This window comes from Sorex fumeus, unplaced genomic scaffold, assembly GCF_029834395.1.
Source record: "Sorex fumeus unplaced genomic scaffold, SorFum_2.1 ptg000030l, whole genome shotgun sequence".
In the NCBI taxonomy this organism is placed as follows: Eukaryota; Metazoa; Chordata; class Mammalia; order Eulipotyphla; family Soricidae; genus Sorex; species Sorex fumeus.
This window is the reverse complement of record NW_026606087.1, coordinates 23,678,544-23,691,647: the sequence shown is the minus strand read 5'-3', so window position 1 is coordinate 23,691,647 and position 13,104 is coordinate 23,678,544. Positions and strand designations below refer to the sequence as shown.

The window sequence follows — 13,104 nt, the reverse complement described above, 5'->3', positions numbered from 1 at the left end:
ATATATATCTAACACTAGTGGTGCTTTGTTTTGTTTTCACAATCATATATCTCTCAAATTATCCCCATAAGGTTTATTTAGCTAACTTTAACAGTAAAGTTTTCAGGACAGGAAGCTGAAGAAACATGTTCAAATTTACAGAGAAATTTGACAATAAAGCTATACCTAGACCCAACACACCTAAGTCATGAGCCTTATTGAGTCATGCTCCCTCATAGAGCTGTTGGTTCAATGTTCTTCTTATGCAGCACAACTTCTATCTTCAATTTTCATACAGTAAAACTCCTGAAATGTATTATTGCCACAGGAATACTATAGAGGCATACTCTTCTGACACAATCTTCAGTGTCCATTGTCCATTTTCTTTCCTTTTTTCCTTTAGTTTGTTTTTGAGTCATACCAGTGATGCTCAGGAGTACTCCACATTAATGCGTAAGGGCAGTAGATGAAGGACCATGTACTAGCCATCTTCATGCAAAGAACTTTCCTGTTGTCTCATTAGTGCCTGCCTCCACCTCTCCCTAGATTTCGTACAAAGGCAGAATCGACACAATGGAACAGGAGCACACACAGATCATGGAGAGCAGCTTTAGCTCCCAACAAGCTGCTCTTGTCAATTTTCTTTTACTCTTTCCTACAACATGGAGTTGGAGACATAGTTCAGTGAATAGGGTACTTGCCTTTTCCACATCCAGCCTGGGTTTGATCCCTAGTACCACATATGGCTTTCAGGTCCCTAAAGTTCTGCTACTATTTAAATATTATCACTTCCTTCTTACAGATGCCCACAGTTTGGGGATCTGCAATCCAGATTTTCCCTTTAAAAAGAAAATGTCTTTTTTGTTTTTAAAGAAAAAGCAAATCCTATTTTGTTCACATTTCTTAACCTAATTCAAAATAGTTTGATTCATTAGTTTATCCTTATTAATACAATAGGATACAGTGTCCTATTGTCCAGACTAAAACCCAATTAAAAATACAGAACTCAGAAGATATGCCCCAAACTATGGTTATAGGGAGAGAAGTTCTAAAAGCCACTTACTTGAATTCATGGTCTATGAAGGTGGTCCCTTCTCTTAAGAAAGATTCACATTAAACAGACTCATGAAAAGTAATGTGTAAGATCAGAATATAGTTATTAATTCACAAATAATATCAGGTCAGCATAAAGCAGCCCATAAACTCACCTGTTTTTGTGAATGACTCTATAAATTGGTTTAATAGAACTATTGTTTTATTTTTATTTATATTACTTTAGAGTAAGTTTTATTGTAGAGATTTACAGAATGATTATTTATGAAATAAGAATTTCATAAGGATGATTAAAAGTCAGACTTTTGACAAAGAGAATTTAAAGTGCCGAACACATTTTTGTTGTTGCTGTTGTTTTGGGATCACACCTGACAGTACTCAGATGTTGCCCCTTGCTCCGTACTCAGGAATCATTCTTGGCAGATTTAGGAGACCATTTGTATTGCCAGGCATCAAACACAGGTCTAGGGCACGCAAGGAAGCTTGTCTACTATTGATCCAGTCTGAGCACATATTTTGCATGCTAGAGGCATGTAGTGCTGGGGAACCACCAGGAATAACCTCCAAGTCTGAGCCAAGAGAAGTCTGTGAACTTTTCCAGGCATGTCCCAAGCCACACACCCCCACAGCCACATCAACAATAAAAAATATGATTTTAATTCATTTCTTGCCTGTAGCTAAATATCTCACAATTGTTCAAAGTCGCTAACCCACCCCAGTCAGTATCTACCAGTCTCATAATAATCTAACAGTAATGTTTTAAAAAATAGATTTTAGAGTCAATGATCCAGGGTTGGAATCAGCTCTGCAGCTTCTGTAAGCTTCAGCAAATACTATGTAGTCACTATTCTCAGGTTTACCAGCTATCAAATAAAAATAGTAGCATAATTTACTTCATAGAGTTGTTGTGGGAATTAAAAGATAAGTCATATGTGAAAGATTAAGCATAGGTTGAGCAAACTATAGTCCCTTAATTCAAGTTCTTTGTTACTCTCAAAGCTAATAGTAGTTATTGAGATACAAAAGAACAATAGGATTCAGCATTCACATTAATCTCAAGATATTTATGTTTTGCCTAAACAAAAGAGCAATGTGACTTTTTTAATCAAGGAAGCAATGGTAATTAACATTCATCTTTTGAAATTGTTGTTTTAGCATGTTATAAATGAGGTAGTAACTGACAATGCCTATTGCTTAAGACCTCATTTCCTGGCCCTGGGATCACACTGTCTATCCCTGAACCAATAGCCCCCTTCTCAACTCATACCACCTCTCTTGTCTGGCCATAGAAGAGGTCTTATGTATGACTTGGCCATAGAAGAATATATTCACAATTTATTTCAATGTATTTTTTTATTCTTAAGACATGGTTGATTCCCTTAAAACCCACAGTTTGTGGGGATGATAAACACTTTATTTTCCTAGAACTAGCTTTATTTTTCCCAGAACCAAGCTTTGCATGGAAACTATCCCTCTCATATTCTCTTCTGCCAAATCTCTGTCTAAAGTTCTTTAGGTAATCTTGTATAGAGAATAAAGGGGACTTATTTCTCTTATTTCTCAGAACTAGAATCTGAGAGAGATTACATTGTAGTTAATAGTCTCAAGATAATTCCAAATAATTAAGTATTCAGGATAGTTACTCTTACTAAGTACATCTTTAAATTCATAAATTCATATAATACATTTCTGAACGTCACTAGAGAAGAGAAAAAATCCCTTATGTTGCAAAATTTCTAAGATAGCAGCATTATCATTTTTCTTATTTAATTATATTTCCTAAGGTGTAACATAACTAAAATTATAAAATCTATATATTTTAAATATTTATAATGTTGATTATTATAAAATTTTCTAAGTCTCTCTGTAGAAACTCATTAATTACCAATATGCAAAACATTTAGTGCCTGGACTCCCCCTTCATCCTACCTCTTTCTGCTCCAACATCATACTCCACATCCATGCTAAAAAATACATAGTTCTTGAACACTACCCCTCTTGCCAACCCACCTCATCCTTTACTTTTAATTAGTGTGTCAGTCTACTTTCCATTAGAAAACAGAATTTGCTCCTTATTGTTCATATGAAGACTTTCTAAAAAAAATTTTTATTAGTGAAACACCATGAGGTACAGTTGTAGACTTACAAATTTTTGTGCTTGGGTTTCAGTTATACAATGATTGAGTGCCCTTCCCTCCACCAGTGCATATTCCCCACCTTCAATGCTCCCAGCATCCCTCACACCCCGGCCCTCTCATCCTACCCCACCCCCTGTGTCAGGGCATTCCCTTTGGTTCTCTCTCTCGTTTTGGGTGTTATGGTTTGCAAAAGAGGCATTGAGTGGCACTCATGTTTGGTCTATAGTCTACTTTCAGAATGCACCTCTCATCCTGGGAGGATCCTCCCAATACCCTTTATTTGGTGCTCCCCTCTCTATCTGAGCTGCCTTCTCCCTCAGCATGTGTGGCTGACCTCCAAGCCATGAAGTGAACCTGCTGGTACTTATCTCGGCTACTCTTGGGTGTTAGTCTCCCAATTTGTTACTTTATATACCCCAGATGAATGCAATCTTTCTATGCCTGTCCCTCTCTCTCTGACTCATTTCACTTAGCATCATACTTTCCATGTAGTACCACTTATATGTAAATTTCATGACTTCATCTTTTCTAACAGCTGCATAGTACTGCATTGTGTAGATGTACCAAAGTTTCTTTAAACAGTCATCTGTTCTTGGGCTCTCGGGTTTTTTCAAGATTTTGGTTATTGTAAATAGTGCAGCAATGAACATAGAAGTGCAGATGTCATTTTGATTGTACTTTTTTGCCTCGCCGGGATATATTCCCAGGAGTGATATTGCTGGGTCAAATGGGAGCACAATTTCTAACTATTTGAGAATCATCCATACTGTTTTCCAAAAGGCTGAACCAGTCGTCATTCCCACCAGCAGTGAAGGAGAGTCCCTTTCTCGCCACACCCACGCCAACACTGGTTGCTTTTGTTCTTTTGGATGTCAGCCAGTCTATGTGGTGTGAGATGATATCTCATTGTTGTTTTGATCTGCATCTCCCTAATAATTAGTGATGTAGAGCATTTTCTCATGTGCCTTTTAGCCATTTGGATTTCTTCTTTGGGGAAGTTTCTGTTCATTTCATCACCCCATTTTTTGATGGGGTTAGGTGTTTTCTTCTTGTAGAGTTCAACCAGTGCTTTGCATGTCCTTGATATCAACCCTTTATCAGATGGGTACACGGCAGAGTCTGGCAAACTCCCCGTGGCATACCCAAGATGCCAAATACCAGTAACAATGATGGGTCTCATTCTCCTAAAGAGCCTTGAATATAATCTCAGGGCTAGGATGAAGGAGACATTACTGGGGCCTGCTCGAGGTAATCGACGATTAACAGGATGATTTGTGATTTGTGATTGTGATCAGATGGGTATTGTATGTAAATTTATCCTTTCCCATTCTGTAGATTGTCTTTGTATTCTGATTATTGTATCTTTTAAGGTGCAGAATCTTACTCTTTTTCTATTTTTTGCTTTTTGGGTCACACCCTGCAGTGCACAGGGGTTACTCCTGGCTCTGCACTCAGGAATCACCCCTGGCGGTGCTCAGGGGACCATATGGTATGCTGGAAATCAAACCCGGGTTGGCTGCATGCAAGGCAGACACCCTACCCACTGTGCTATTGCTGCAGCCCCCTGCAGAATCTTCTTAATTTAAAATAGTCCCATTTGTTTACCTCTGTTTCCACTTGGTTGGTCAGTAGAGTGTCATCTTTGAAGATACCATTACCCTCAATATCGTGGAGGATTTTGCCGACCTTGTCTTCAATGTATTTTATGGATTTTGGCCTCATGTTGAGATCTTTAATCTATTTTGATCTGACTTTTTTGCATGGTTTTAGGTCGAGGTCTAAGCCCATTTTTTTGCATGTGGTTGTCCAGTTATGCCAGCACCATTTGTTGAAGAGGATTTCCTTGTTCCATTTCACATTTCTTGTTCCTTTATCAAAGATTATATGTTCATACGTTTGGGGTTGTGTGTATGGATATTTCAACCTGTTTTATAGGTCTGTGTCCCAGGCTTTATTTCAGTACCAGTCTGTTTTAATTATTACCGCTTTGTAGTAGAGTTTGAGGTTGGGGAGGGTAATGCCTCCCCATGCCTTTTTCCCAAGAATTGCTTTAGATATTTGTGGCTGTTTGTTGTTGCATATTAATTTCAGGAGTGCTTGATCTATATCTTTGAAGAATTTCATAGGTATCCTTATAGGGATCGCGTTGAATCTGCATAATGCTTTCGGGGGTATTGCCATTTTGATGATATTGATTCTTTCTATCCATGAGCAGGGGGTGTGTTTCCATTTCCTAGTGTCCTCTTTTATTTCATGGAGTAGCATTTTGTAGTTTTAATTATAGAGATCCTTTACCTCTTTAGCTAGACTGAGTCCAAGGTATTTGATTTTCTGGGGCACAATTGTGAACGGGATTATTTTTTTCATATCACTTTCCTCTCTATCATTATTTGCACATAGGAAGGCCATGGGCTTTGGGGCGTTGATTTTATAGGCTGCAACTTTACTGTACAAGGCTATTGTTTCAAGGAGTTTCTTGGTAGAGGATTTAGGATTCTTGAGATATAGTATCATATCATCTGCGAATAGGGAGAGTTTGATTTCTTCCTTTCCTATCAGGATACCTTTAATGTCTTTTTCTTGCCTAATAACTTTTGCAAGTACTTCCAGTACTATGTTAAACAGAAGTGGTGATAGTGGGCATTCTTGTCCCTGATCTTAGAGGAAAGGCCCTTAGTTTTTCCCTATTGAAGATAATGCTTGCCATGGGTTTGTCATAGATGGCTTTGACTATATTGAGGAAAGTTCCTTCAAAACCCATTTTGGTGAGAGTTTTCATCATAAATGGGTGCTGCATCTTGTCAAAAGCTTTCTCTGTGTCTATCGATATGATCATATGATTTTTATCTTTATTTTTGTTGATATGATGGATTATGTTGATTGATTTCCGAATACTAAACCATCTTTGCATCCCCGGGATGAATCCCACTTGTTCATGATGTATGATCTTTTTGACGAGTTGTTGGATACTATTTGCTAATATTTTGTTGAGGATCTTTGCATCTGTGTTCATCAGGGATATTGGCCTATAGTTTTCTTTGTTGGTGGTGTCTTTGTTTGCTTTAGGTATTAGGGAGATATGTGCCTCATAGAAGCTGTTTGAGAGGGTTCCTGTTTTTTTTTTTTTCAATTTCATGGGAAAGCTTGAGGAGAACTGGCAAAAGGTCTTCTTTGAATGTTTGAAAGAATTCACTAATGAACCTGCCTGGGCCTGGGCTTTTGTTTTTGAGAAGACTTTTGATTACCACTTCAATTTGCTTGATATGAATGGGTCTATTCAGCAATCCCAAGTCTTCCTGGTTCAGTCTTGGAAGATTTTAGGAATCCAAGAATTTATCCATTTCTTCTAGGTTCTCTTGTTTCGTGGCATATAGACTCTCAAGGTAGTCTCTGATGATCTTTTGGATTTCATTGGTTTCTGTTCGTTTTCATTTCTGATTCAGTTTATTAGGGTTCTCTCTCTTTCTTTGTGAGTCTTGCTAGTTGTTTATCAATCTTATTTATTTTCTCAAAGAATCAGCTCTTGGTTTCATTGACCTTTCAAATTCTTTCTTGGTTTCCATGTCGTTAATTTCTGCTCTAATTTTTATTGTTTCTTTACTTCGGCCAATCTTGGGTTTCTTTTGTTGGTCTTTTTCTAAGATTGAGCTGTGTGGTTAGGTTATCTATGTAGGCCCTTTCTTTTTTCCTTACGAATGCTTGCAACACTATCAATTTTCCTCTTAGACCTGCATTAGCTGCATCCCATAGGTTCTGGTAGCTCATGTCTTCATTCTTGTTTGTTTCCAGGTATCTTTTGATTTCATCTTTGTCTTCCTTTCTGACCCACTAATTTTTCAACATTGAGTTGTTTAATTTCCAGGTGTTTGACTTGTTTTTCGATGTCTTTGTGTGATTCACTTCTATCTTGAGTGCATCATGGTCTGAAAAGATTCTTGACACTTCTTCTATCTTCCTGATTCTATTGAGGAATGCTTGTGGCCTAGCACATGGTCTATTTTGGAGAATGTTCCGTGTACACTGGAGAAGAATGTATATTCTTTCTTTTGGGGGTGTAAGGCCCTGTATAGGTCTATTAGCCTTCTCCTAATTCTTCCTTCAAACCCAATGTTTCCTTGTTGAGTTTTGTTCTTGTTGATCTATCCAGAAGTGATAAGGTGATGTTGAAGTTTCCAACTACTATTGTGTAGCTAACAATGTCCTCATTAAAATCTGTTAGCAGTACCTCATTAGGTGTGTATACATTTAAAAGTGTGATTTCTTCCTGTTGTACGTATCCCTTGATCAAGGGAAAATAGCCTTTGCTGTCCCTTCTAAACTTTTTAAATCTAAAGTTAATGTTGTCGGATACTAGTATGGCCATCTGAGCTTTTTTGAGGGAGCTGTTTGCTTGCAGGATTGTTTTTCATCCTTTAACTTTGAGTCTGTGTTTGTTCTGATTGTTCAGATGAGTTTCTTGTAGACAGCAGAATGTTGGTTTCAGTTTCTGGATCCATTTTGCCACTCTGTGTCTCTTGATTGGTGCATTTAGACCATTGACATTGAGAGAGATTATTTTCATGGGGTTTTGTGCCATCTTTCTGTAGGGGTTGGTTGTGTTTATAAGTGTTTTCCTTATTATCTTTATAAGTGTTTTCCTTATTGTCTTACAGGAGCCCTTTTAATCCTTCTTTTAGATTTGGTTTTGAGTCTATGAAGTTTCTGAGCTGTTGTTTATCTACAAAATGGTGTATCATTTCATTGAGTTTGAGTGAGAGTTTAGCTGGATAAAGTACTCTTGGTGAGGCATTCATTTCATTGAGTTTTTTCACTATATCCCACTATTGCCTTCAGGCTTGGAAGGTTTCCTCTGATAAGTCCACTGTGAATCTAAGGGGTGCTCCTTTGTATGTGATTTCCTTCTTTGACCTTTCTGCTTGTAGTACTGTGTCTCTGTCCACAGCATCCATTGTTCTACTTGATATGCCTTGGAGTGTTTTTATTAGGGTCTCTTTTAGTTGGCACCCTTCTGGCTCTTTGGATCTGGATGTCTGCATTCTTTAACTCTGGGAACTTTTCAGCAATGATTTCTTTGACTGTGGCTTTTTCATTGGGGTTGCCTCCCTGTCCTTCTGGTTCTTCAGTAATTCTAATATTGTTCCTCTTGGCGTCATCCCCTAGGTCTCTGATTCTCCTTATAGCCATTTTGTGGTCTTTTCCCATTGCTTGTTGTTCCCTATGGGATTTTTGTTGCTCATTCTCAAGCTCACTGATCCTGTCTTCATCTGTATTCATCCTACTGCTAAGGGCACTTTCTGAGTTTTTAATTTCGTCTACTGAATCCTTTATTTGTGACACTTCTTTTTGTAGCTTTTTTATTTCTGCTCTCATTTCTTCCTGTATTTTCTCGACTATCTGTTCTATTGTTACTTTCATTTCTTCCTTTAGTTTTCTGGATATTTCCTCCACTGATTCTTTGAGTAGAGCCTTGAACATCCTCTGCATTTCGTCTTGGACTTCCTTATCAGAGAGAGCATATTTGTGGATAACCCCTGTTGAGGATTCGGGACTCTTTTTGTATTCTCCTTGTAGTGGAGATTTTCGGTGTTTCTTCATGTTGTTTTGGTTGTCTAGTGGTTAAACCCTGAAATTCACTAGTACTGTTCCCTCTTATCGTGGGAAAGGATTCTGGGTAAGGTTGGTCAATGGTGGTCACCCTTCTCTCTTTCTAGAGTCTGACCATCCTCTCAGGCATTTTTCTTTGGCTTATGACGGGCATCTAGTGAAGTTTTGGAGGAGGTGCTCTTTTAATATTGTGCTTGTACAGCTTCTTTGCGTACTGGTCTTTTGTTAGAATTGGGGTAGGCCAGTGCATAATTATTGTACTGTAGTTGAGGTGGCCAGAATTTTTTCCACAGATTTAGGTGATAAAGACTGGGATGCAAGTCCAGAGAGCTGGGAGTGGGGAACATAAGTGTAGCAGCCTGAGCATCCACCTGCCTCGAGAAGGCCACGCCCACTTTTGAGGATGTCACACCCCTAGAGTGGTGGACACACCCCAGTCAGTCAGGATGCTAGTCCACAGACCTGTTTGGGAGAGACTGTGACTTGTGGGGCTGGTACTTGCTGGGGAAGTGGAGGCAGATGCCCCACGCTGGGGTCGCAGCTGCCTGTGGCAGCTGGCTTTCGGGGTTCCAAGTTGGGGTGCGGAGTGTGTGCCCAGGGGTAACTGTTTGGGAGGGGCGGCCTGAAGACATTTTAACGTAGGAACTACTTACAGAATCATTAGTAGGTTAAAGGAAACTAGGAAAAGAGGAGAGGAAAGGATTAGTGAGACACTCAAAGCATTTCTCATGGGATATTATTTTCCCTCTTCTAGCCAAATAGTGTGGGATAACTGTGAAGCAGAACCTAGAATCCAGAAGATGTGTTGGCAGAACACTTATTCGTGGAGAAACAACAGACTGAGAAGTGACATAGCAGAGACAGAACAACAATCAATTATCCCATTGCAATTTCTTCCAGTACTCTTATTTTCTGTTAGCATGTCCCATTCACCACGTCACAACAAGTCAGAGAGCAGAGGAGTACTGATGCTGTTCTTTAGAGCATAGAAAATGAGTAGAAAAGGGAAAGCCAAAGAGAATAACCATCATTTCTACCTAACTCTGACTTATTCTCTGGCCGGAGTGATAGCACAGCGGTAGGGCGCTCGCCTTACAAGCGGCCAACATGGCCGACCCGAGTTCGATTCCTCCGCCCCTCTCGGAGAGCCCGGCAAGCTACCGAGAGTATTCGATATGCCAGGCACAGTAACAACAAAGTCTCCAATGGAGACGTTACTGGGCCCGCTCGAGCAAATCGACGATCAACGGGAGGGCCTTTACCTTTACCTTTACTTTATTAAGAAAGTAAGAGCAGGTGAATTTTCTTTACGCTCCCTGGCTTCCAGGAGATAACGTATTTTATACTTTATTAAAATAACATGCAGGTTAATAACTTATTTTTTACTATTATTTAACTAGTAATAAGCAAACCCTCGCATAATGGAAAATAAATAAATATTTGTATAATCAGTACTTCTGACATCTTCATAACTTTTGTTCCAGGAGTTGAGCTATAATTTAACTTTCTGTGCATCTTTTCTTTTTTCTTTATGGGGTAAACTGTATCTTCTTCAATATTTCCGTAATTGTGTTGTTTCTCTAGTTTAATTATTAACTCTTTGAAGGCAGAGATGATGTCCACATATTTAACTCTTGATGTTTCTTTATATAGCATCCAGGCTCACATACACAAATACACACAGACACAACTAGTCAAGCTTTGGCTGACAAGGGATGATCATAAATCATCTGATATGTCTTCAATTTATCAACAATATTTTCATGTCAAAGTCCCACCGCACCACCTCTTTTTTTCACACACACCAAAAGTCCTGCCTCTTCATGGAGAAAATAGTATGTATTTGAATATAAATCCCAAAAGATTATGCCAGCAAATCTACAAACCAACAGAAATTTACACAATCCCAAGGAACATTGTCTGTTCTCTTCCTCATAACGATCTACCCCTCCATGTATCCTTTCTGATAAATCATTCACTTTATGTCACAGTTATTCTTATTTAACGTGCCATTTGAGGGGATTTGGGAAAGGGGTATAAAGAATCAGGTACTGGCAGCCTCTAGGGCTGGATTCTTCCTGTTTTCTCACTGTATCAGCTAGAAAATGTATCATGTCAGAGAAGGCAAAGTAGCCAGAGATGCAATGCTTGCCTGAGGTCGCTAGGTGATACGTAAGAAAACAGCAGAGATCCAGTCCTAGAGTCTCCTAGTACCTTGTTCTCTAGATAAAAAATATGTCCGAGGTAGCATTGAACTCACTCCTTAACCTTGGGACAGGGCACAAGAACACCATAGACATACCCGGAATTTCTACGGGCTTGTTGAGCTCTTTCGCAAGGTTGAAGAGTCGTTTCAAATACTACCTTGGTCATATTCTATATCTTAACATTTTCTATTTTGATCATCAAAGTTCTCATCTCTTTTAACTTGGTAACATAAATCTTGTTCAGGGACCTTTGGGTTAAGTCAACTCTGGACTTCATATCACTGTTCTATGAACTCACAGATAACATAAAATTGAGAGATGGTTCTGTGTGGTGAGTGTGGGCTTGGAAAACAATAAGGGGCCAGAAGATGGAAAGAAGGTGAGGAAGGGATTAGTAAAGGAAGTTAGAAAGGGAAAAGGGAAAGATAAAAGGGAAGAGTAGGAAGGAGTTCTGAGAGTTTTTAGACATGGAAGAAAATATATCCCCCAACTAGAGAGACCACAATAAAATTTAACTTCCTAAACACTGAAGTGGTGTGACTTCAACATTCAGTGAAAGTGTACATTATAAATAGGCATGTAAATGGCGCAGCATGAGGCCCGAAAGTTGGAAGCAGCTTTTGGCAGAGGTAATAATGAAGTGAATCCCATTAGTGACGGGAAGGCAATTAAGAAAAGCCTCAACGAAGCTTTAGATCCGAGCATTTAGTTTAAAGATGGGGATTTTTGGAGGGAAAAAAAGGTTAAGCACCAGGAGGCTATTTATAATGACTTTAATTAGATTGAAAATGAATTGTTTTGCTCTTTTTTTTCTCTCTCTCCCTGTCTTTTCAATTTGCTTTTTAGGTAACAGAGCATCTGTAACTACTCTAACGTGCAGTTAATCAGTAGCAGAGATCATGTGTAGGAGGTGTTTAGTATGATAGTGATTTGATGATGCGTTTGTGATCCTCGCAAGATCCCAGCCATTTCACTCCCCAAGTTGGTTAGAATATATAATTATTATATAGACTATAGAGGATGCACATACATAGGATATTATTTAGCTAATCAAGCAAATTATGTACTTTTGTATGCTTTGATCTTATTACCAGGTTACCTACTCTCCAGCATATTTCAGATTCAAAATTACTTTTTTTAATCCCAAAACATATTTCACATGTCATCATAGATTTTGACAACCTGAAATATTATTAGACTGGGATTTGAGTATAAGGGAGCTACATTGAATTTTGTTCAGTAGAAACTGTGTAGAATGAAGAAAAGACACTGTAATTTTAATTTCAAAGTCTAGGGCTGGAGAGATAATAGAGTGGGTACGCTTTTCTTGCATGCTGCTGACCTGGACTCAATTTCCATAACCCCTGTTATCCTCTGGGTCGCATTAGGAGTAGTGTGGAACACACAGTCAGAAGTAAGCACTGAACACTGCCAGATGTACACCCCTCCAAAAACAAACACTGTAGCACTGTAGCACTGCCCTCTTGTTCATCGATTTTCTTGAGTGGGCACCAGTAATGTCTCCATTGTGAGACTTATTGTTTTTGGCATATTGAATACACCACAAGGAGCTTGCCAGGCTCTGCCACGTGGGTGGTATACTCTCACTAGCTTCCCAGGCTCTCTGAGAGAGATGGAAGAATCAAACCCCGGTCGGCCACTTCAGCAGCAAATATACTAAACTTGAAACTATACAGAGATGATTAGCAGGGCCCCTGCACCAGGACAACACACAAACACAAGCAAACAAAAGTTCTATATAATGGAATGTCAATGGAAATAATATCTATTGATATTTTCATTACGGATGCTATATTACATGGTCACTAAAATTTACAAAATAAGGCATCTTGTCTCATTCTACATACAAAACAGGATTCTGACTGAAGTATTGTTGTGTACATAAGGAAACGAACTTCCAACAATGATTTGTCCAAGGTCACAAAAGCTAACAAGTAGCAGAGGCAATATGCAAAATGAGCAATTGTTTATTTCCATCAAGCATGCAAATTTTAATTGTACAATTAAAATCTATTGTGCATATTATACAAACTGTTGCATTGCTGAGTCTTTAATACATAAGGGCTTGGAGGAATGGCTATTCAGCAAATGAGAAGCAACTG

At 38.7% G+C, this 13,104-nt stretch overlaps 1 non-coding gene across 1 annotated transcript; it reads left to right on the top strand.

Moving 5' to 3' along the window:
• Positions 1-12,638: 12,638 nt before the first annotated feature.
• On the top strand, positions 12,639-12,742 carry LOC130025614 (U6 spliceosomal RNA). Its single transcript, XR_008792748.1, has one exon. It is a non-coding gene; the product is annotated as a U6 spliceosomal RNA (small nuclear RNA).
• Positions 12,743-13,104: the final 362 nt, after the last annotated feature.